Genomic DNA, 25,115 nt, shown 5'->3' with positions numbered 1-25,115 from the left:
CCGCATCTAAAGACCCCCTCTGGGAGCTAGTGGGTGCTGCCTTCCTGACGTTAAACCACACCAACCCTAACATGACTAACTCCTGTTGGTTATGTTATGATGTGAGGCCCCCATTCTATGAGGCAATAGGGCTAAACACCACTCACGATACCTCATCTGAGGAAAACCCTAGTCAATGTTCCTGGGGAGACCGTAAGAGAGGTCTGACCATACAGCAGGTAAACGGCCAAGGAACCTGCTTAGGAAAAGTGCCAAAGAACAGACGGGACTTATGTACTGTTATTAACGCCAGTTCTACCTGGGGAAATGCTATTAAATGGGTAATTCCAAAGGACAATGGGTGGTGGCTATGCTCGCGGTCCGGACTCACCCCATGCCTATCAACTAAGGTGTTTAACAGCTCTAAAGAATTCTGTGTTATAGTGGTTGTGCTGCCCCGCATCCTCTATCATTCGGAGGAAAGTCTATATTCATACTGGAATATAGGAACAGGTGAGAGAAAGAAGAGAGAGCCTATTTCTACACTAACCATTGCTACCCTACTTAGCCTAGGGGTGGCTGGGGCAGGGACCGGCATAGCCTCCCTGGCTACTCAACATAAAGGGATGTCTTCGCTGCGCGCAGCCATAGATGAAGATATAGAGAGAATAGAAACCTCCATTAGCCACCTAGAAAAATCCCTCACTTCCCTGTCTGAGGTAGTACTTCAAAACCGACGAGGTCTGGACTTGTTGTTCCTCCAAAAAGGGGGACTATGCGTTGCTCTAGGGGAAGAATGTTGTTTTTACGCTGACCATACCGGAGTTGTTCGTGACTCCATGTCTAAACTCCGAAAGAGCCTGGAACAAAGAAAACGAGAAAAAGAGGCAGGGGAAAGCTGGTTCGAGTCTTGGTTTAACCAGTCCCCATGGTTGGCTACCCTTTTATCTGCACTGGCAGGGCCAATAATAATCATCCTATTACTTGTTACCATAGGACCCTGGATTCTAAACCGACTTATGACTTTTGTCAAAAGTCGAATTAATACTATCCAACTTCTGGTCCTCCGCCAACAATATCAGGCTCTTCATCCTCTCGAGGATGATTCCTCAATTTAGGCCATAAGAAAGGGGGGAATGAAAGGAATATGAGGTCTCAGTGGGCCCCAACCCCCTTGTTGGAGAAACCAGTACCAAACATCCCATGTAGATAAGATAGGCAATGAGGCAGGGCTCAGTTAGGGCATATAGAATGTGAGGAATGCAAGATGTGAGATACGAGCAAGATGTGAGATACGAGCAAGATGTGAGGTACGAGCAAGATGTGAAGTACGTGCAGGATGTGCTCTGCCTGCTTGTCTAATGTTGATAACAAAAATATGCACGCCACTGCAGTCTATATAAGATTTCCCCCTAAGAGGCTCAGGGTCTTGCTTTCCTAACCGGTCCTGCGTGTCCGTGTGGGAGCTCGACCCTGGCTAGCCAGTCCAATAAACTCTGCTTTGTTGATTGCATTCACGCCTGGCTCTCTGTCTCTCGGGGGAATAGGATTCCGGGTCCTAACACTACAAAGACTAATTATAGCACTATTTATAAAAGTACACATGATACCTGGAGCTAAGTGAATCACGGTACATCTACAGATTCTGCTAACTCACAATCAGCTAGTCAACCATTATAAAAAAATGATTAAATGACATGGGAAATAGTCACAAACCATTAAGGAAAAGGCAATTTTAAAATCATCCACAGAATACTAGCTTTTTAACAAGTATGAATGAGGAAAAAAGACCAAATGGTTATAACCTAAAATACTAATTTTCTACAAATTAGAATCTGTACATTTCTAAAATCAAAATGTAGCGCTACTGTAAGAAGCAAAACCAATTTCTTAAAATGAAAGAACAATTCTAAGTAAATAAACTGAAGCTGGACTCATAACTTTACAATACCATTTAATAACATCTAAGTAGGTTATTCTTTTTTTAAACAGAAAAAAAAAACAATTCTAGTTTTGGAAGAATAATATAACAAAGGGGAATGTACAGATTACAATTTAAAAAACAAGTATATATACTTGTTTATTTTAAATCCCTACACAGGTAGAATAAGAGAAATAACAAAATTAGAATAGAAAACCATGTAACAGCCATAATAAAGTTGCTATGCAAAAACACTGTACTTAGGAAACAAGTCTTTTAAAAAATGAACAATTGTGCTGCTAAAACTCCAAGGCAAAATGGCTTTACGGCATTGCTGATTAGCAAACCACTTATTGTGTTGGTAAAAAGTAGATAGTAGCATCACAAAGACTCCACATTTCTAGAAAGTTCAGTTGCCAATATATAAAAAACAATGCTACAGCTTCTGAATAGGAAATTCTTCTGGAATAAATCCCCAAGGAAATAAACATAAAAGAACTCTCTACTAAGATACTCTCAGCAGCACACTTTCCAATAGCCAATGATTAGATCACAGAAGCACTGTAATGTTGAAACTGTGTGATAACACCATGGATAAGGCCAGAGTTTTGTTGTTGGGAGTGAGGGGTTTGTTTTGTTTTGTACATTAGGACAAGCTGTGTCAACACACTCACATAAGGCTAAGTGGAAAGGCAGTATAAGTAACTAGCCACTCATTACAACTATGTAAAAACACAGGCACTGTTAACAAAGGGAATTTAGATACACAGACACAAGAGCAAGACACAAGGGTTTTACGTTCCTAACTTAAATAAAAGTAATAGGTAGGAATTTCAAAGCCATTTCACTAAACTATTTATACATTAGCTTATTACCTTATGATATGTACAAAATTCTACCTTAAATAATCTAGGACAAAGTTATGTATAAATGTAATTACAGCCAATTCAGTGACTATGGAAAACTACATCAAGATATTATTCAGCCTCAATGGTACATTTTCTAGTACCTCTATGAAAGTATTAATATATTTTAACTGGAACTGGCATCTGTTACTAGCAAGACAGACAATTTGATAAAATGTCACAGGAAAAGTTAAGAAACCTAGATACTTGACTTGGGGTTCCACCTAGGTCTAACTTGAAACTATCTTACAGTGTCTTTCCTTCCCTACACAGTATGTAAATTGCCTAAGCTACTGTATGTCAAAGATATGTTTTATATACCAAATACTTGTAGATTTCCTCTTTCTCTCATAATTAAGAAAAAGTTACTCCCTTCTCCCCACTCTTAATTTTCTACAATTTCATTTTTAATTTAAATCTAATTAATTTTCTTAATTTTCCCCCACTCCTAAATTTCTTAACATTGTCTTAGCCTACCTCTCTTCCACACTGATTCAGCTAGAGCAATGCAGAGCAAGTATGGCAGCAAGACTGGCAAACAGTCCTAAGAGATGCTGCCAACAAAGAACTCCCATCCCGGAACTTACCCATAGTAAAGACAAGACATTCATATGAAACATTCTTTTATTTGTCCTGTAACTCTGAGGGTGACCTTAAAACATCCTCCTCTCTCCCTCACACAATGGAAACAGCCTCTCACTTCCACACAGACTCTGCTGCAGCAGTGGCACAACACACTCCCCACCTGTCAGGTGTTCCAACAGGTGTTAAATCCACACAGCTACACAGAAGCTTCAGCAATGCACACCAGGCTGCCTAATTTTACTTTTGGTTATTTTTTTCACCAAGTCTAATTTTTTTTTTTTTTTTTTTGCCTTTTGAGATTCAGAGGGTCTCAGAGTACAATTTTGGTCTTTCCATAAACTTCCCAAAAAAACTCCTCTGCCAATTTACTGGGGGAATGGAGATGAGTACAACAAAAACAAACATAAACTAAACTATAATGGCATTGGCAAAAGAAGTGAGATGCAGGTCTCATGAACTTTTTGCCTAGGCTGGGCTTTCAATTTCCACTTTCCAAGAAGCTGTGAGCCACTGTGCCCAGCTTTAGAAAAGCATTTTTAAGTGCATAAAATTATGAAAGAAATGAATTATAATGGAATATAATTATCAAAATATAAAAAACACAAATTTATGCTATAGTAACATATGTGCTTCTCTATTAATGCTTTAAATAACAGCATCTACTAGTGCACCTAATGACTAAATTTGTAAGTAAAGATAACTGTGTCACCTTGAGGCCAATTTAATGTGACACGAAAATAACAGCGATTTCTCAGGGAGCAGCCTCTGCAGTGCTAACACTATCGCTGCCTGCGTTCATAACGGAAGAGCATGTGTATGTAGCCTGTAACTCCCCCCACCCCCAGGTTTAAAACTTCTAAAACACAAAGAACTATGTTCATTATATTTTAGTTCAGTGTCCATAACACTGAATTTAAAAACAATGATAATGTATTTTTACCCATGTGATTCCCAGGTGAAGCAAAGAGGCCAAGAACTATTAACAGTTGAGAATGCTCACTTATCCCTGCCCTCCTTCCTGCTGCCCTACAGACATAGTCCAATCCCTATACTTAAAATAAAAAGTTAAGATTCAGATAAGTGGTCTGACCAAAGGCATGGGGTGAGTCAACACAGTCAGAGACCTCCTCAGTCCTAGTCCTTGACTCTTTTGTCTATCCTATTCTGCTTTTCTCAAGCATCATTCTAAACAAGCTTGTCCCAAACAATTAATAGGACTTTTCAAGAATTTGGCTGTGAAAGCTTTCTCAAGAACGCTGCTGTTATCAGGTTGAAAGATTTCCCTTAAAGATGTTGTAAGTGTACATTATTAACTGGTATGATCACCCAAGAACTGGCTTTCCTATAAAGGTGATACACAATTCTAAGTAACATATTAAGTACTTGTTCATATAGAAGTGATCTCTGTTTTAAGGATATTTTTAAGAAAATGAAATATTTCACATTTTTGAGAAAATGAAAATGCAAAGCAAATTTCTAAAACTTAAAATATAAAGCAGAACCACAATAGCAAAATTGTACATTCAGTTTAGGTTCTCTTGTGAAAGAGTTAAAAGAACAGTATCTGTATTTTCCTCATGTAAGCAGAAAGACAAGTAATATATTTTATCACTTGCAATTATTAATTTTGAGTGCTAAAAGGTAAGAAGGCTAAATCTAGTTCAACTTCTCTATTTTACAGTTAAGAAAACATTAAAATTTCTTATAATAAATGCTTAGAAATGGTAAGACAAAGAGGCTCATGTGTCATCTATGCAGCAGGAAATTCTCACAAGTAATTCTACACTTTACAAATGTTCTGAGACACCCAATATGATACAGTAGCTGATTTCTCAAAACAATGTAATACATTTCTTAAACAGCTCTAAAATTAGACAGTATCTCTCATGCAGTCACTAAGGCTATAAGGCAGTCCTCTCTGTTACCATATAAACCATGAAGCTTTTAATTTTCCCTTCTGAGAAACTGAGATGGTGTCTGAGCTGCAGCTCGTCCTCAAATGTGTGATGAATTCAGCTTACATATGATACTTTTTTTTTTCTGTTGATTATTGTCAAGGGCAGTATTTTCTTCTCACTTTAATGCTATAAAATTACCAAACTAATAGGAAAAAATAAGAAACAGCAAACAGGAACATGAAGAAAAAAAAACCAAACAGCTCATCACAACTAGGTCTCCCAATTCAAGGTTTAATTCACCTTACACACTCCATAAAAGCCTAAGGACTCTACAGTCAATTAACTACAACTGAGATTTCCTTTGTCCTCATTCTCCCTTTCATAAAAGGAAGAATTTTATTTTAGAATTTTTTTTTAGAACAAGTATACCTACTCTGGTTACTTGTTCAAAGATTTTCAATTAATGACAGAAACAACAGGAAGATTTTTTAAATCTAAAAATTGAGAAGCAAAAAATATCCAGAACTCACATCACAGAAGACTCTGTTTAGAACATTTTACATTGAGTATTTACTCCGGTTTATACACAGCACTACGACAGCACTTCACACACTTTTAAAATGCATCTTTCCTTTAGAGTGTGAACTCCTTAGCACCTTTACTCATCTTTTCATCCTAAAATGCACAGACTATTTGGCACATGATAACAAGTGCCTGGATATGCGACTGCTACCTTAAACTACCTTAAAAGAGGGGTCGATAAACTTTTTCTGTACAGGGCCAGGCAAGTTAACTATTTTCAGTTTTGTAAACCATATGGTCTCTATTGCAACTACTTTGCTATTAAGTAAACAAATGAGCTACGAAGTGTTCAAATAAAACTTTATTTACAAAAACAGGCAGTAGGCTGGATTTAGTAAATGGACTGTAGCTTACTAAGTATTTAATAGGAATCGGTGTTTATCATTCCATAATTTCAATGTCATACCCAAGAATATGAACTCACATGTTCATGCTAAATTATGTGTGATTATGTACAACACATCAATCTTGGATCTAATTTTGTTTGGAGGTAAGAAAGAATTCAAGACATCTGGTTACTAATTGTAATTACTAATTAGTAATTCAAGACATACGTTACTAATAAAAATAATCTAATGCCAACAGAACTAGAAGAGAGGGCAATTCGACTCACTGTGCCAATGACTGCTAAGTGAGATACAGACTTTGCCCTAATCCTGGTCAATGAAATGGAGAAGACAACCAGTGGGGTGGGGGTGGGGGGCTTCTAGAAAAGAAGTCCCTCTTATTTCTTTGGATACTGTTGTATCTACAAGAGATGCTAGTCTTTGCTATGGCCACTCTGGATCAAGGGGAAAGCAGTCTTCATAGGAAACCAATGGGAAAGGCCACAGGACAGTGGGAAGTAAAGGGGGCTCAATATTGAGCCTTTCTTGAGCCTTTAAACTTTATTATATAAGATGAACTTTCCTCATCAGCTAGGCCAGTTTGCAGCCTCAGCAACTTAAATAACATAAAGGCTCAAAACTGAAGACCACAAATTCACCTGTAGCTAGTACTATTTAACTCCAACTTTTCACAAATAAAAGAAACATTTAAGGTCCTGAAAGTCCACAGAGATTACCTAAAATTTAGAAGGGGAGAAAAACTGTCTATAATAATTACTGATACTAAAGTTACTAACTTTACAAATTAAAAAAAAACAAACTGCAGTACCTTCTTCTTTGATACTGAAATCTAACACATCCTTCCAACAGGACATTTATTTCTCTAAGTCAAAGGCTACTAAACTTTTTCTAAAGGGGGCAGACAGTGAGCATTTCAGGCATTGTGAGTCGTTATGGCCTCTGACATCAGAGCTCAACAGCAGCCACAGACAACATATAAACAAACACTACATACATGCTCTAATCCAACTTTATTTCAAAAACAAGCAAGCAAGCTGGCCCTGATCTAAATGGTTAGCCAGAAAAATACCTTTCCAAATAAATCAACTTTACTACTCATTTCGAATGTAAATAATTTATGTAGAAAAGTAACTAGCATTTTTTTTCGGTTTTTGTTTGTTTCAGGGGACAGGGTCTCCTGATGCAGTCCAGGTAGGCCTCAACCTCCCAAGTGCAAGGATTATAAGCACTTACCACCACACCCAGCATTTTTTGATAATTACATCACTTGATGTAAAAAGTTTAGTTACCTTGTTTATACACATACATTAAAACTTAATACATGTAACTTAGAATTGCACTGTTGCAAGGTCAACAGCATGACAGTAGGAAAAAATACAAAGCTTACACATACAAATTTATAACATCCAGTAGATAAAACTAAGTATTATAAATTAGTGAATTTACAAGGATTGCTTTACATAATGGCTATTCAATGAAAAACCAAGTACTCAGTATTTAATGTAATAAACATTTCAATGTTTGTTATAGCCTTTAAGAAACTTTAAAATCACAAATACGGGATTTAGAGTACATTTATTCTTGTATTAAATCCTGGTAGATTTTTAAATGCTAGGATTTTTAAATAAACACAAATAGTGTTAATATTAAATGTCACTGGCAAGGAATCAATTTCTACACTTTTTACAGCCTATTTTCCCATTTTGTTTCAAAATACATGTAAAATTTACTACCTTACGCATGCAATTCAGTGATATTAAACACATTCCTAACGTTGTACAATCATTACCACCATCCACCTCCCAAGTTTTTCTCACCTTGTAAAACCGAAACTCTATACCAACTAAACTTAAAGCCTATTTTTAATAACCTATTTGGACATATTACAGAAATAGATCATTTCTAACTCTCTACTTGAAGGAAGCCAATTCATAGAAGATATAGATTCAGAAACAGCTTGAGACAAGATAAAAAATACATTTCTCTAATTCTGATTGTGTCTACAATCATCCTTGAGTCACTTCTCTTATTTCCAGAATTTACTTTGGCTGAGACACAGTGAAGACAAAGAAACGGCACAAGTTTTTCTTGTCATTTTGTAGTCAGAGTACTGACATTTTCTATACAGAAGGAATGGCTTACTAATAGTGGTTACTTATTAAAAAGACAGGAGAGTTCTGGGGAGTAAAGACAACTTTTACTTTTCCCTTTACATCTGAGTTTTATAACTTTTCCATAAAGTGTACTGGTTTTATAGTTCTCAAAATGGTTCAAAATATACATTCAGTATTCCTGTATTAAGAAATATACAAGGAACTAGGGCTGAGTATGGTGGAATATGCCTGTGGTCCCCCAGCTACTGGAAGGATGGCAGTTTAAGTCCAGCCTGGGCAAAGTTAGCATTGAGGCCATATTTAAAAAGCAAACTAAAATCAAGCTGGGGGTGTGGCTCAAGTGAAACTGCACTTGCCTAGCAAGTGGGAGGCCCTGCCTTCAGTATTGAAGAAAAGAAAGAAAAGAAAGGAAATACACCAGAAACTTAATGAGTAAGACAGGTGGGGTGAGACTGGACATCTCCATATCACCAAAGATGTGAGCACAGCCTGGCTACAACTCAGGGAGGTTACCAGAACAGCCTTTAGTAATCAGTAGTGCCAGGAAACAAAATAACCTTGTAAAGGTGGTGTCTACAGTAACCCAATCCAGATCCACCAAATCCTGTATCCCCACTGTAGCACCAGGGTAAAGTACCGCCCTCCTGCTCTGTATGTGGGAGTCCCTGCCAGCCAAGAAAAAGTGACTTCCTTGACTTCGAAGATTCACAGCAAAGACATTAGCTCTACCCTCCCGGTGTGCTACACCAGCACTGCAGTCTTCACAGCCTTAACAGGATACATTATTTAGGCTTTGGTCCTTGAGAAATACCGGTTAAGATGTGCCCATTTTTTAATGGCAAAAATTAAAAGGCAATAAATTAAAAATGGATGAAAAACTTTTCCATAAAATGTACAGCACTCCCACCGTTGTTAAACATTTCAGGCTCTATTATCCTAGACTGTACATGGCGAATTTTATTAAAATACTGAGGAGGGAAAGTAAAATAAAAACATCCAAAGACTTTTGCTTCAACACCGTGCCAAAAATAAAAAATGAAAGATTAAAAAAAAAAACCCAATTCTGCTTTTGGGAATGGTGAAGTAATAAAAAATGACCCTCGTTTCTATCCCTCTGACTACTGACAATTAGCAAAAGAGGAAAAGAAGAGCAAAATCTGTCATTTCTTACCATCACTGGGAAAAGAATAACCAGCTTCATTTCCAGTTCGGTAATCACAATTTCCAAAACACAGGACAGACGCAACATATTTTCTCCAACCGAAATTCTACAAACATTTCTAAGGCTCTCTCCTACATGCTCTTCCATGTGTGTGGGCTCAGGAGTGAATCACAGCAGTCTTGAAAGGGTAGGAATTTAACATTTCTAAGTGCTGCCCCCAAACTGTCTCAATGAAATAAAACTCTGAAGAATCCCAATGTCTACTCATTCTTTACTAATAATATCTCAACTACTTATTAAATTCCAGAATATATTTTAAACAGTGATTAAGCAAAGAAACAAAGTCTGTGAGATCCTTTTTAACAGTACACTGTTTCGACTTCCAAAGGAGCACTCTACATTGTCTCATTTGAAGAAAATTAATCTCACAGATCAATGCACACCGCTGGAAGCAAAGAAATTCTGAAAAGCTTAAAAAGAAAAAAAACGTACAATCCTAAATATTAGTCTCTCTTCTCAAGTTCAATGATTCTGTTTGAGCAAATGGATTAAGTCATTACTTGTGCAGCAAAACGAACAAGGCAATTGTTCATTCTGAGCTCCGTCCGTCATACAAAAAGACTATTTAGTGTTCCAAAAAATGTATGCTCAGTAAACAATAGCTTGCAATGTCTGCGTCCACGTACTCGTTGGTCACATAAACCCTTATTCTCTTAGGCTTTCACAACACCCAGTCTTGGTGCCACCGGGACTCTCCCCGCCACCAAATCGCAACAGTGTTTTACACTGTTACGCACAGATTTGCAACTCACTAACAATCACTCTAAGCGGGAATGTTTAGAGCATGATGACATCTGTGTGGGAACAGACGTGCTCTATTTAAACCCAAATCATGATCAAAGCTGGCCGGGGAACGGAGTTCAGAGCCCTGGAAGGGAAGGGGGGACTGCGGCGCCCTCCACTTTCCTGGTGGGGTCTCAGAGGGAAAACGGGGGCCAGGGCGTGGGGATAAAGGCGAGTGGGCAGGGTCTAGGGCGCGGGCCAGGCCGGGGCCTCCGGGCGGGGAGCGGCCGGCGCCCCGCACCCCGCAGCGCATCACCCGCCGTGCCGCCCGGGCGGAACGCGCGCTCTCTAGCAATTAACACCCCGCGTTGAAGCCGGAGGTCGGGCACAAGCGCTAGCGAACGCCTGCCTCCCCGGATACCGCACCAGACCACCCCACCTCGGCGTGCGGCACCAGCTCAGAGTGCCCTCGGGGACGCGCCGGCCCGAGCCGCGCGCCCGGCACAGGCGGCAGGAAGCGACCGTGTCCCGAGCGCGGGGCTGCCACGCCGACGCCGCGCCGTGCGGGGAGGACGAACGCGCGGCCTGGCTGGGCCGCTACGAAGGGCGGAGGCGGCGGCGCCTCGGCCCGTAGGGCGGGAGGCGAAAGCGCACCAGGCCCGGGCGGCGGCGCCACCCGCGGGTAACGCGGGGCTCTGCACCTTCTCGCCGCCGCCTCGGCGTCTCGCGCGGAGCGGGGAGGTGGGGGAAGGGAGGGCGCCGGCGGCTTACCCCGAGAGCGAGCGGTTCCGGCCCGCCGCCGACTGGCTGGGCGTTGCGCGGCGGCGCCGGAGCGAGCGCGAGGGAGCGAACGAGCGAGAGAGACTGAGAGGTGGCGGTGCGAGCGATCGGCCGCCGGGGACGAGAGGCGCTGGCGCTGCCGCCGCCGCCGCCGCCGCCGCCGCCGTAGACAGCTCAGCAATATGGCCGCCCGGCGCCTCCTCGGGCGAAAGGCGGGGCCCGGCCCGCGCCCCCCGCCTCCCCCTGCCGGCCAGCGGGCCTCGCGCTGCGGCCTGAGCCGACGCCGCCCCGCCCGTCCGCCCCCCCGGGCTCGCCGCCGACGCCGCGCGCGGGGCGGGGTCGGGGGGTCGCGAGCTCGGGCTCGGCGGCGGTGGCGGTGGCGGTGGCGCTGGGGCTGCGGGGTCCGGGGACCGGGGCGAGGACGAGCACGCGAGTCCCGGCGGGGGGGACCCGGCGCGCCCGCCGCCTCCCCCCGCCCCGCGGAAACTGGAAACTCCCGCGGGTGCCAGCGGACGCCACCTCCCCCACCCCAGTCCTCCCCGGGGGCTTCGGAGCCAGTGCAGCTTGGAAATCCTGCACAGGGCCTACCTACCCCGGAGCAACTTCAAGGCAATTGAAACATTCTGGCAGGTTTTAACCAACTAGGAAAGCTTGCTTTTCTTTGTCTTTTTTTTTTTTTTTTTTGCAGGGACAGTTTTTTAATTCCCTCCAAACCTCAGTGGAGATGGCCCCTAATGGGGACTGCGGATTTTTTAACGTCTGGTCATTGGGTAAGAAGAAAAAGTTGGACCCAAAGAGTAGCCAAACCTAAATCATTCCTGATTTGGAGAGAGAGTCATTCGATCACAGTCCAACTCTAGTTCATGCATTTTAGTGACTGGGAGTAGGGAGCGGTCCTGACTTGTGTTTGGCTCAGGGATCCGTCATCCATCCACGCTGCCTTCCCTTGGTGTTTTCTGCTGGGAGTCTCCAAACAGCAAGTGTACAAAAGTCGGTTAGCCTCACTTCCCTGCTTTGCAAGGCTTTTAGTGTATCTCTTGTGAACGAACTTTAAATTCAAATAAAACTGAAGTGTGTTAACGTTTATTGATCAGATAATTCATATCCTTCCTTCCTTAGCATTTGCCTTCGCTGCCACACTAGCGTTTCTGAGAAAGCTCACTTTCACTAAGCTTCCTCTTCTGTGAGTTACCACCAATGCCCTTTGAGACCTCTCTGAACAATTAAAATCCCTAAGAGACTCCAGGGTTAAGCTCAGAGGGCTTTAGATTGCAAATTCCTCAAGGATGGGAACCAGGTGTGTGCTTTGTAACCAAACAGGTTTATATGGTTCTTAGAGACTGCCAAAAGATCATTCCCTGACCACCTTTCCCGAAGTGTAAGAATTACCCAGGTAATTGTTCAGCTTTGCACATCAGGTTGTGTCAATTAAGATAGTCAAGTAAATTCCTAAATAGTGCACTAACCAAACAAAAATCTGGAACATTTCTGCAGTTGAAAATGAGGGATTCATGACTGATGGTCATATGTCAGGTAACAGGTGTGAAATGCTTTCACCTGACTATCTTTTTTAATAATTACAACAGCCCTGTGTTTGGGGTGAAAACTGTTATCAACATTAAAAAAATAATAATAAATAATGAATAGAGAGTTTCAAAAGCATTAAGTAATTTGCCCAATGAAACCTGGCTAGGAAGTGGCAGAGGCACTTGGCCAAAACCAAGTATACATTTGACTCAAAAGCCTGATCTTATCCTATACCCTGAAACAACAAATAGACCTACATTCAGTTGACTTACTATATTAGTAAATATTAAGTAAAGATGAAATTCGAGGGTGATGAGATCAGACATTGTGAGTGGCAGCTCAGCATAGTGATTCAGCCTTTAAGAATGTTCATAATTTTTAGAGCACATGACCCCACATCTGGGATTCTTTCTGAAGCAAATAACCTGAAATAGAGCAAATGAGTTATTTTGTAAACTCTACGTCACAATATTCTTTATAAGATGCAAACATTTTAAATGTGAAACTGTCTAGCTATATCTACTTGGTAGCATTTTAGGTAACAGTTTTAAATGCTTACATAATGTATATAACAACATAGTAAGATTTATAGTTTTTTAAGTGAGGGAAAACATGAAACTGCATGCAGTATGACCATAGCTCTGTTTTTAAAATTTTATGAAGTGACAGAAAATGTAACAATTGAACCTCACCATTGTCTCTCTAGGAACTGTTTCTTTTCCATTCATACTTTTCTGTATTATTTTTACAGTGTTAATTTTTTGGCTTTTTTTTTTTACTTAGGTTGGGTTTTACTACAACACAGTTTGTTGATTACACAAAAGCAAGAAAGATGCTGTCCTAATAAGAATTGTGATGGTACAGGTCTATAATCTCAGCACTCTGGAGGCAGAGGCAGCAGGAGCAAGAATTTAAGGCCAGCCTGGGCTACACAGTGAGATCCTGTCTCAAAAATAAAAAATAATAATATAAAGGAATAGTAATTGTGGTGAACTGAGCTGACAGAAATTTTAGCATTAGGGTCAGGTATAATGTGGATTGCATATGTAATCTACATATACACACATCATTGTCTTGTTCCTTACATCAAATATATGTACTTTTAGATGAATTATTAGAGCTGTAGTTGAAAATCATCTCTCATTGTTACTTCAAAACTTATGATATTAAGGGGGAAAGAAACATGCACATTTGCTAAATCTTTTTCAGAAAAAATGTGCTATTAATCAATAGTAATAGGAAATTTTTTATACATCAGATGTTTAAAAAAGAAATATACAAACTAAGACATCTATGCTATAGTGTGATGGATTCCATCATAATTATATTGGCTTATTCTGAATTCTGGAATTCAGTGAGAGTTATAAAGCATTTGTCTCACTAGCACATACAAAATTACCTCTTGAAAATGAAGAAAACTCATTTTTGCAAGAATGGTTCATAAATGGAAGTTATCTTTATCTAGAACAAACATTGAGTTGTTAGTTTGACTTAGACCAGATTCCTGCCCTCTAGTTTAGTCATGGGAAAGGCAAACAGTGCTGTGCCATACAGCTGTAATAAAGGCAGACACATATTGTCCAGGGAGACGGAGAAGAGGCAATCAACTCTTCCTAGAGATGAGCATATCACAGGAGGAGGCCAGAGGGAAGAGATGTGTAAAAGTTCCCAAATAAGAAAGGCCTAGGGCCTAAACTGTAATCACAACTACTCAGACAGGAATTAGGAAGAGCTTGGTCAGAGGCCAGTCCAGACAAAAGGTTAGTGAGACCCCCATCTCAACAAATAAGCCAGGCATGGTGACACAGGAGGTATAAGTAGAATCATGGTCCAAAGGTGTCCCAGGCAAAACCCTATCTGAAAAATAGGCAAGAAGGGCTGGGGCATGGTAGAGCACCTGCCTAGCAAGCAGGAGTCTCAAGTTCAAATCCCAGTAACACACACACACACACACACAAAGCCTGCAAAGCCCATCAGCTCTGGAAATCCCTAGTAGGGTTGATGTTTGGCTATGTCATTTCAGAAAAGTAACTTGAGATCCATTTGGACAGTGCAGAGTTTTTTCTTTATTGTTGAGGAAACATTAATCCATTCATAAATGGTATTATGAATAATTTGATTCAGTATATATTTTAGTAAGATAGCTGGCAACCATAAGGATTGCTTGGTTCAGTGACACAGAGTGCACCCTGAGTTCACCAGGGACACCTTAAGTAGACAATTTGGCTGTAAAGACCCACTTGGGGGACTGAGGGTTCTGCATTTAGAAGATTGTAAGGGTGAAGAAGAGAGGAGTAGACTCTGTTAATAGAGTTGGAGATAGACTTTGAAAAGTAAGAGAGGAAGAGATACAAAACTTGCTTCAGGGTTTCCTGCGGGAACTAGGGAAGTAAATGGGAGTATAAAAGTAGAGCTGCTTTTCCCCTTCCCAGGGAGGGGCTGCATTCAGTGCTCCTCTGGAGTCCTGTCTTAATTTAAAGAGAAATTTTCACAATGTCCAGAGCTCTTGATGTCCTGCAAATGAAAAAGGATATTCTCAAGTTCCTTGCAGCAGGAGCCCACTTAGGGGGCACAAACCTTGACTTCTAGATGGAACAGTCTATCTACAAAAAAAAAGAAGTGATGATATTTGCCTCATACATCTACAGAGGACCTGGAAGACGCTCCTGCTGGCAGCTCATGCCAGTGTTGCCATTGAAAACACTGCTGAGGTCAGTGTCACACCCTCCAGGGATTCTGGCCAGGGGCTGTGCTGAAGTTTGCCACTGCCACTGAAACCATTGGGATTGCTGATTTCTTCACCCCTGGAATCTTCACTAACCAGATCCAGGGAGCCTTCAGGGAGTCACATCTTCTGGTCGTGACTGATCTGAGGGCTAAGCACCAACTTCTCAGAGAGGCGTCTTATGACAACCTGCCTACCATTGCCCTGTGCAATACAGATTCCCCTCTGTGCTACATGGACAGTGCCATCCTGTGCAGCAACAAGGGAGCTCACTCAGTGGGTCTGATGGGTGGATATTGGCACAGGAGTTCTGCGCATGTGCAGTTTCATCCCCTGTGAGAGGTCATGCTTTATCTTTCCATCTACAGAGATCCTACTGAGATTGAGAAGGAAGAGCAGGCAGCTGCTAAAAAGGCTGTGACCAAGGAGGAATTTCAGGAAGAATAGACTGTGCCAGTTCCTGAGTTCACCAGTTGTCCTGAGGTGGGAGAGTGGTTTAAAGGTGGGCAAGTGCCTATCCAGCTGCTCCCTACTGAAGACTGGAGTACCCCATGGTCCACTGAAGATGGCTCTGCAGCTCTCGCTGCAAAGGCCACTGAATGGGTGCAGCAACCACTGAATGGTCCTGAGCTGAGCTGTCCCTCTGCAGACACTTAGGCAAAGTGGAAAGGTTTATGGGAAATAAGTTTATATATATAATGCACACACACCATGGAATATTACTCAGCCATAAAGAAAAATGAAATTATGTCATGTACAGAAAAATGGATGGACCTGGAAATCATTATGTTGATAAGCAAGTCAAGCTCAATAAAGCACAGTATCCCACGTTGTTGCTCATTTGTAGAACCTATGTTTATGAGGATGACAAAGGGACATTAATGTGAAAGGGGGAAGTTCTGTGGAATCAACAAGAGGGAGGAAAGGGAAAGGAAAGGATGCTGAGGAGGGAAAAGGATTGAAATAAGCTATGTGTGTATATTGCAGTACAACATAATGAAACTCACCAACACTGAAAAAAAGGAGGAGAAAGGGGAATGGGTATATAATGGAGGGGTGAACTTGTTCAAAGTACATTGTTCACATGTATGGAATTACCACAATGAAGCCCTATTGTATTTTTAATGAATACTAATTCAAAAGATGATCACATTATTAAAAATAAATTCCCATTTCTAAAAATAAACTAGAATGGAGATATCAAAATAATAAGGCAAGTTGGCAACACGCTGAATTTTAAATGTCTGTGAAGTATTTAGGAATAGATGTATATTCAGTAATGAAATAGATGAATGATAAGAACTGTAGAAACTAAAAATAAGTTAATACTTATTAAATATATGAAGATAGGTCTGGTAAAGCAGACCTTTCTTGTCCACCTATTTCTTCGGGAAAAACAGTTTTGGAAAGCCAAAGGTTTTGCAACAATATTAGATATTAACCTAAAGCATCTAATATACTAAAATGTTTTTCCATAAAAAGTTAGTCACTATTTAAAAAAAACTTACAGTCAAAATCACAACTATTCTTTAAAACCTGCACATAGAAATAACAATAGAATTTTTCATTTCATATTACATTATCTTGCATATTTAAATACATACTCACAATTTTGTTCACCAGTATAGTAGCCCTCAGTAAAATTAGATAAAGTAAATAAAACTATCTTATCATTTACTCTGTGTGCCTAGTAAGCTGTACAAATTTAATTGCTGATATAAGCTATAAAATTTCAGTATAGTCAATAGAGGTATGATGGCTAATGTACGCAAACTAAGAGTCAGGAAACCACAAGTTTATTCCACTTTTATTCTCTCCTTATTTAAGATCAAATTACATAAGTACATAATCCATGTGTTCACAGATATGAGTCATAAAAGTAAAAGTTATTACTTAATTTTCTCTGCCTGTACAGTAAAGACAATTTAGTTTGCGATAAATGGCAATAAAATTTCAGAAGTAAGTAATAAACAGAATGGAAAGAGTCTAAATGAGGGAACCTACAACCTTGGCTTTATTCCCAATTTCTACCAATAAGTTACAAAGTGACCTTGAAAGAGTTTATGGACTATTCTGTGAACCACGTGCAAACAATGTTAAAAGAGAGTTGTATATATTGTGCCTTCCCACATGTTATTTCAAAGCATAGATTTTTCAGGAATAAAAGAGGACCTCAGTATTGAATCTCATATCCATTGTTATTACTAAATGACCTTCTCAGCAACAGAGGCTTTCTGTCACAAACTGAGTGAGAATTCTAGGGAAAACGTGTGTGTGTGTGTGTGTGTGTGTGTGTGTGTGTGTGAACTTAGTTTTCTCGTCTATTAAATGAGGAAACTGGACTAGACCATCTGTAAGTTTTCTTCAAACTTCAAAATTCTTCAACTTTGATTCATCTATAAAATATTTGTAACTTATAGAACTCATAACATCACTTACCATAAAAATGCATAATTGTAGACCCAAATATCAACTAGCTTATGACTAAATAAGCTTTGTATATTGTTAGATTACCTTTGCCTTATTGGGAGATAGAGAAAAATAAATGAATAAATATTCATTTATTATTTAGTGCCACCCTAATGTTGGCACTAAGTATTCTAGGCATCTGTTATTTAGAAATTTATAACATTTCAGTTTTAATTTGGTTAAATCTATACAACTGTCTCATTTACTATTTGGGGGGAATAGGTGGGAATGTGATTTGAACTCAGGGCTTCATGCTTGCAAAGCAGGTGCTCTGCTGCTTGAGCCATACCTCCAGTCCATATTGCTCTAGTTACTTTGGAAATAGGCTCTCTCAAATTATTTGCCTGGGCTGGCCTCGAACCACAATTGTCCTGATCTCAACTTCCCAAGTAGCTAGGATTACAGGCGTGAGCTACTAGTGCCTAGCTGTTATTTACTATTAAGGAAAGATGCCCAGCACTTCCTAAAGTGTCAAGTGCATAAGATTTACACTTTACTGTGATGAATCTAAAACATATTCACAAATTATTTGATACTTCTTTAAGAGATAGAGCCCAATTTCCCTCTTCCTGAGTGGGCTGAACTTAGTAACTTACTGCTAACAAGAATAAAATGGAATTGATAGTATGTGCTATGGCCTAAATGCATCCCCCCAGAACTTGTATGTTGAAACTTAATTGCCAATATGAGTGTGAAGAGGTGAGGCCTTTAGGAAGGGATTAGGGGAGACCTGTAAGAATCACATTTCTAACTAGTAAAGGGCCTTTTGGTCCAAATGTCTGGCGTAAACTACTTTGGAACTTTTATCCCCCTGGGAAAATTATTTTGAGGGGTGGTTCTATTCTGAGGCTGGCATGGAGAAGGTTCTTAAAATATGGTATAGTTGAACCATGTACTGTGAAACCAAAGTTTATAAGTATGCTTCAATCAGAATATATATTGGGGTTTAATTTCAGGTGATGAAAATGTGTTCTGTTTTTGACTGAAAGTCATTAATTCATTTAGTTAACCTTTTACTCAGTTGTAAGCTCTGGAACATAAGAACTGTGGGACTACTACTTCCTCGAGAAACAGTCTTCTGGGAGGAGCAGCATCACAAGCAGAAAATGACAAAATCATGCCAAAAGTGCTGAGCCCTCTCCTCTGCTAGGTCCATGTATTTATCACTACCTTGGAATCTCTACTTATTGCCCAGGAACATCTCAAACACAACCTGCCCAGGACTGAACCCATCATCTTCACCAAACCTCCCCCTCCTCTTCTTCATCTTCTTTTTGCTGTTCTTCCTCTTCCTCATCTTCTTTCTTCTTTTCCTCCTTTTGAATTAATTCCATGTAACTTGTGAAACAATTTTCTAAATTATCATTTATCCCAAAAAACTGCAAATCAAACTGAACTTGTTCAAACTCCACCATCCATCAGTTACCAAGTTACTTACTAATCTTATCAGTTGTGTTAGTCAAGCTTTTTGCCACTGTGACAAATACCTGAGAGAAACAGTTTGAAGGAGTAAAGATTTATTTTGGCTCATGGCTTCAGAGGCTTCAGCCTAAGGTCAGTTGAAGCCATGGGCCTGAGATGAGACAAAATATCATGGTGGCTGGAGCATGCGGCAGACTGTGGTGGCCAGGAAGCAGAGGAGGGTGGGGCAGGAGCGGATATAGCCCCCAAAGACACACCCCCAGTGATCTACTTCTTCCAAGTGGGCTCCACCTCTGAAAGTCACCCAATAATGCCATTCCACTTATGAAGCCATCAGTGCATGATCAGATCAGAATCCTAGTGATCCAATCACCTTTCAATAATTGGATTTACCAGCTGGGGACCAAACCTTCAACAAATGAGATTTTTTTCTGGCAACATGTCATGTCAAAATGATAACATCTGTTAAAGGATCTTCCAAACCACCCCCTCCTCTCCACTTCAACTCCTTACCATTGTTTTAATCTAGGGTTCTAGTAAACTTCCCAACGGACCAGTGTTCAGTCCTCTGTAACCTGTCCTTCACTGAATGTAATTCCTTAGGTTTTCAGAGGTCTACTGATAGAGTTTAGCACAGGGTCTGACCCATAGCAAATACTTTTGTGAGTAGGAGCACGTATCAATGCAGATGTAAGATACTGACGTTACAGGCTGCTCACCTGGGAGGGCTGTGTTTGTCTTTGCTATGCTAATCTGGAATGTCAATACTCTGTTAACTAAAGGGTCATCAGGTCATAAGATATCTGGCTCATATAATCTAAATTTGTAAGAAATAGTATAATGTAGTGATAAAAACATTGACCTTTAGATTTAGACAGACCTGCATTCTAAATCCAATGCTGCTACATAACACACCATATAAATTTATACTCCATGATATTTTTTACTTCCATTGCCCTTATTTTATTCATATGAAAAGTCAGTTTCTACTTGAACAGATAGGATTAAGCTCAGCAGAAAGCTCAAAATAATAGTGGCTTTAAAAAGAATTTTTTTTCTTACTCAAAATGATATTCAGGGTGACAGACTAGAGCAGGCACAGTATCTCCTCCACCATCAATGACTCCAACTCCAGCCATCATGGTGACAATAAAGCCAGGAGAAACTAGTTTAAAAGAGAAAGGACATTTCTCAGATTGTGTGTGTGTGTATGTGATTGGTTAGAGCTTAGTTAAATGGCCAAATTAACATCAAAAGATGCTAGAATTATGTTTTGGGGAAGGGTGTTTGGGAGAGGAGTTGACACAGGGTCTCACTGTCTAGCCAAGATAACCTTGAAATCACCCTCCTCTTGACTCAGTCTTCCCAATGTTGGAATTACAAGCATGTGCTCTATGCCCTGCCCTGAAATTATAGTTTTTACTCTGGGTAGCCATGCAGTTGGTTAAAATTTGAAAGTCCTACTTATATAGAAAATGTGGAACCCTATCTGGATTCCACAGATAGCAGAACCTGAGGCAAAATGTATATGGTGGTATTTATCAGGAAATAAAAAGCCAGGGAAATAGGAATGGGGGTGGGAAGACAAGGAAGGAGAGCGAGTCAATACTTGGGTCTTTACTTAGCTGACATCACTTGGGCCAAGCATAACTGGCTGCTTGATTTTAGAGACTAGACCTCAGAGAAGATTATGAGTGACCATATCTCACAATAGTCCACATGAGGCAATGGGAGAAAGTCAACCACTCATTCCTCTCTCCTGTTGGTGGAGGGTCATCATGCCAGCCTCTTACTTCCCTGCAATCCCAGTTGGGCACACGTGGACACTGAATAGCTCTCATGGCATCTGGTGTCTCTACCTCAACAGGAAAACCTCGGGGGGAATCAGTAGGGGTGTAACATAGGCATGATTGTGAAGGTCACCATCATATGGCATCTGTATGAAGCACAACGGGTCAGCTTTAGAGCAGCTAGGCCAAAATGAGGCTGGCGCCCCAGAAATGGAGGAGGCTGAATGACCCAAGATGGCTCCAAAGAGACACTTCCTTCCCTTCCCTTCCCTTCCCCTCCTCCCTTCCTCTTCCCTCCTTTCTTCCTTTCCCTTCATCCTTTCTTATTCCTTCCTTCCCTTTCCTGTTCCTTCCTTCCCTCCCTCCTTCCTTCCTTCTTTCTTTTCCTTTCCCTTCCCCTCCCCCCTCCTTCCCTCCCTCCCTCCCTCCTTCTTCTTTCCTTCCTTCCTTCCCTCCCTTCTCTCCTCTCCTTCTTTCCTCCCTTCCCTCCTTCCTCCCTTCTCTCCTTCCTCCCTTCTCTCCCTCCCTCCTTCCTTCCTCTCTTCCCTGCTTCCTCCTTTCCCTCCCTCCCTCCTTCCTTTTTTCCTTCCTCCCCTCCTCCCTTCCCTCCTTCCTCCTTCCTTCCTATTTTACCTATTAGGAAATGAGTGGTGATATTAACATGACTGGTAGCAACAGAGCCAGGATCTATCCTCAAGCAAACATCTTGTGCTAGCAGGCTTGCTGCTACAGGGATTAACAATGAGAAAGTTGCAAGGGCAGTGTGAGATTATAAAATATTGGGGGGAAAGGAAATTTTATAACTTAAAGAACATATCCATATCTGGTGGAAAAAGCTAACAACCTTTTTCCTCTCCACTCTCAAATGTACTCATTCATTCCCATCTAGAAACTAGTGATGCCTTTAGTTCTTTGCTAATGCAAATGCCTAAGGACATGCCTCATTTCCAGGCAGCTTCCTTTTCTCATCTTTTTCTCCCAGAGGGGAGGAGTCTGAACTCAGTTTTCTTCTAATTCTACCCTTGGTGCCTAGTCTGAGAGTTTTTTCTTCCCCCCTCTTAATACTGGGAAAACCATGTCATTGTTTTCTCCCTCCTTCCTAGACTCTATGACAGAAAATGACCCTGTTGGAGTGTTTCTGGGGAATTTTACAGATCACATAAAGAAAAGCATATGGGGGATTAAAATAACATCATAGAGAAATTTCAAACTTGTAAGTAGCCTTAAAAGCTTGATAGTTATATTCCTTTTTTTTTTTTTCCTTGGAGTATCAGTGTAATTAGGTCAGCCTTTCTGAGGTTTCTTTTTTCTCTGGCCCATCATTTTGGTAAAAGTTATATCCAGGCAATCCAGTTCCTTAATTCTTCATTTCATCTCAGAGTTGGAGCCTCTGATGCCCAATTTATTTGAGAAGGAAGGCATCATTCTTCTTATACCCTACTAACCTCTAAAAGTCTGTATGGGAAAGAACAGAAATAGGAAGGAGAGGAAATAGGCTGACAAAGGCTCAAGTGAGATTTATTTAATAATCTGCTCATCTTAACATTCATTTCTTCATTCTTTACACAGAAACCCAAGGTCATTTCTGAGAGTAGCATCCAAACCCAAAGTGTATCTCCTTTGTTGATATTCTTTTGTTCTCTACTTTGTTTTATTCTAAGATAACCATTGTTCACTCAGCAAACTTTTACTAAGCACAGGAAAAGTCAGATGCGTGGACCTCTTCATCATTTCAACATGTTTTTATAACTTACCACAGTGTCCAATGGACATGCACATCATTCATTTCTAAGTCACATTTGAGATTATTTCTTTCTGAGCACGTTCCTTTACATCTCCCTCATAAGTATATTTACTCACTCTTTGGCTTCAAATAGTGTAACTTTTTGTCTGCTGCTTTACCATTTTTCTTTCTGAATACTGCACTGAAAGCTGACCTAACATTGGACCTATGGGCCAAGGTAAGCCTGAATTCTCTTGAGAGCCAAAGGCTTTCTAGCATCACAGACTGTCTGAGACTAAAGCATTCATTGGTGTTAGACCAGCAGAGATGCATCAATCTCTTGGGAAGAGTTGACTGGTGATCAACAGAGCCAGCATTTACACTCAGGCAATTATCTAGAATCAGTCATCAAATGAAGACCTAGAAAACATATTCTGAAGAACATAATGAAAATGAAGATACACTTGACCTATGTCTTGATTTTGTTATTGATATGACAAAATTAAAAACATGACATCTACCTAGACTGTAGGTTGAGTGACTCCTCACAGCTTTAACTACTCGTAATATTTAAAATCATACTTGATATTTGTAGCTGTTACTAGATGACAATTTCTACTAAAGACCTATTACACATTAAGCTAAAAAGGAAAACGAATCATTTCACAAGCTATGATTAAACACACAAAATGTTTACCTGTTTATGTTTCAGAATTTGTATACTAGCAAAAGTAAAGTATATTACTAGCATGTATGTGAGAGTAACAAAGAAATATATGATTTACAGTTTAACACAATGTTAACGAGTATGACACTACTTGTCTCATAAAATCTGTGGTTTGGTTTTTAACTTTACTGTAAAGCTGACTCGTTTTTTAAATAATATGTCATATATAGATAACAATTTCTTTCAAGGAATTTTCTTGCTACCTTAAACAGATGAAAAACAGTGCTCCTTAGCTAGGAGTGGTAGCTCATACCTGTAATTCCAGCACTCAGGAGGCTGAGGCAGAAGGATTGTGAGTTCAAGCCACCCTGGGCTACATGACAACATCCTGTCTCAAAAAGGCTTATTTTTAAGGCTCCAAGACACTCAATACTTTGGAGAATACATTGAGAGAGGCTCTCTCTCTTATGCTTTTATACTTGAATACAAGTGTAAGTAAAACATTCCTTAAAAAAGAAACTTGGCAAAATGTGTCAGGAGTCCTAAATATATTCATAGTTTTGATCATTTATCCTTTTCTAAAAATCCATATAAAAATAAGGACATGACTTAACGCACACATTCAAAGATGTTCTATACAACATTATATAATAGCACACACATAAGAACAACTTAAATATCCCCAAATCAGAAATGTTAAGTAAAGTATGATATTCCACATCCAATTGTCCCCCTATACCTGTGGCTTCCACAGCCATGGATTCAACCAACCACAGAGGGAACATAAGTGAAGAAAAATTGCCCCTGTACCAAGCATGCACAGGTTTTTTTTTGGCATTATCCCTAAATAATAGTGTGACAACTATTTATATTGCATTAGGTATTGTAAGTAATCTAGAGATGATTTAAAGTATACGGGGGAGTGCAGGAAGTCTACATTCAATACTTCTACACTATTCTATGTAAGGGAGCCGAGCAGTAGAAGATTTTCATATCCTAGCAGGCGCCCTCCAACCAAGGGATGACTGTGGATACCAAGGGATAACTTTATAGCATAGTATAATAATGTACAGCATAAACATGAAACAATGTAATGTATGCTATGTAAAATAAAAATGTCATTTAAAAATTAAGTGAGTTTATATAAAAATGCTCATTATTGTAATGCTACATTCAAGATACAAACAAATACATGCAATATAATCTCATTTTAAGAAATTATTGTTTATATATGCACAAAAAGTCTAAAAATAAAAATATCAGCTCTTATTCCTGAGTGGTAAGAAACATATTTAGTATTTTTCTCTTTTTCACATTTTCTAAAATAACTTTTAATGATAAAATATTATTAAGAAAGTCACATTTAGAAACTGTAAATATGACTTTAAGGATAACTTAAGCTCTTAATAAAATTTTAAGTGTTGGGTCAAGTATATGCAATCCTCAATTCCTAACATTTCGTAATTCAGGAATAAAGTAGGTCATTTTCCCCTCGCTTTATTGAGCTGTAATTGTGTATAACTGTACACATCTGAAGTATAAATTGTGGTGGTAAGTTTTGACATATCTGTACTCTTATGAAACCATCAGCACACGGTGACATGTATGTAGAGTACACACACAAAGTTGTTCTGTGTCACGTACAGTCTGATCTCCCCCCTCCAATCCAGACTCAGCCAAACACTGACCTAATTTTTTCTTTGTTTTTAGAAGAGGTTCTCACTATGTAACCCACG

The 25,115-nt window shown here is 40.0% G+C and overlaps 1 protein-coding gene and 1 pseudogene across 4 annotated transcripts in view; one reads left to right on the top strand and one right to left on the bottom strand.

The window, feature by feature from the left end:
• Rdx (radixin) overlaps nt 1-11,218 on the bottom strand; it is an 82,305-nt gene extending 71,087 nt beyond the window's left edge. For 2 of the 4 annotated variants that reach the window (XM_074066764.1, XM_074066763.1), the window contains exon 1: nt 11,048-11,218. The gene's annotated coding sequence lies outside the window, so the exon portion shown is untranslated. Of the gene's footprint in view, nt 1-9,502; nt 10,346-10,715; nt 10,756-11,047 lie in introns of those variants that run through there. The other 2 variants (XM_074066766.1, XM_074066765.1) reach the window with 2 other exon arrangements.
• Nucleotides 11,219-11,515: 297 nt separating this feature from the next.
• Nucleotides 11,516-16,149, top strand: LOC141420904 (small ribosomal subunit protein uS2 pseudogene; annotated as a pseudogene).
• Nucleotides 16,150-25,115: the final 8,966 nt, after the last annotated feature.

The sequence above is a fragment of the Castor canadensis genome, chromosome 2, assembly GCF_047511655.1.
Source record: "Castor canadensis chromosome 2, mCasCan1.hap1v2, whole genome shotgun sequence".
Lineage (NCBI taxonomy): Eukaryota > Metazoa > Chordata > Mammalia > Rodentia > Castoridae > Castor > Castor canadensis.
The sequence above is the reverse complement of the archived record's forward strand: the minus strand, read 5'-3'. Positions and strand labels throughout refer to the sequence as shown.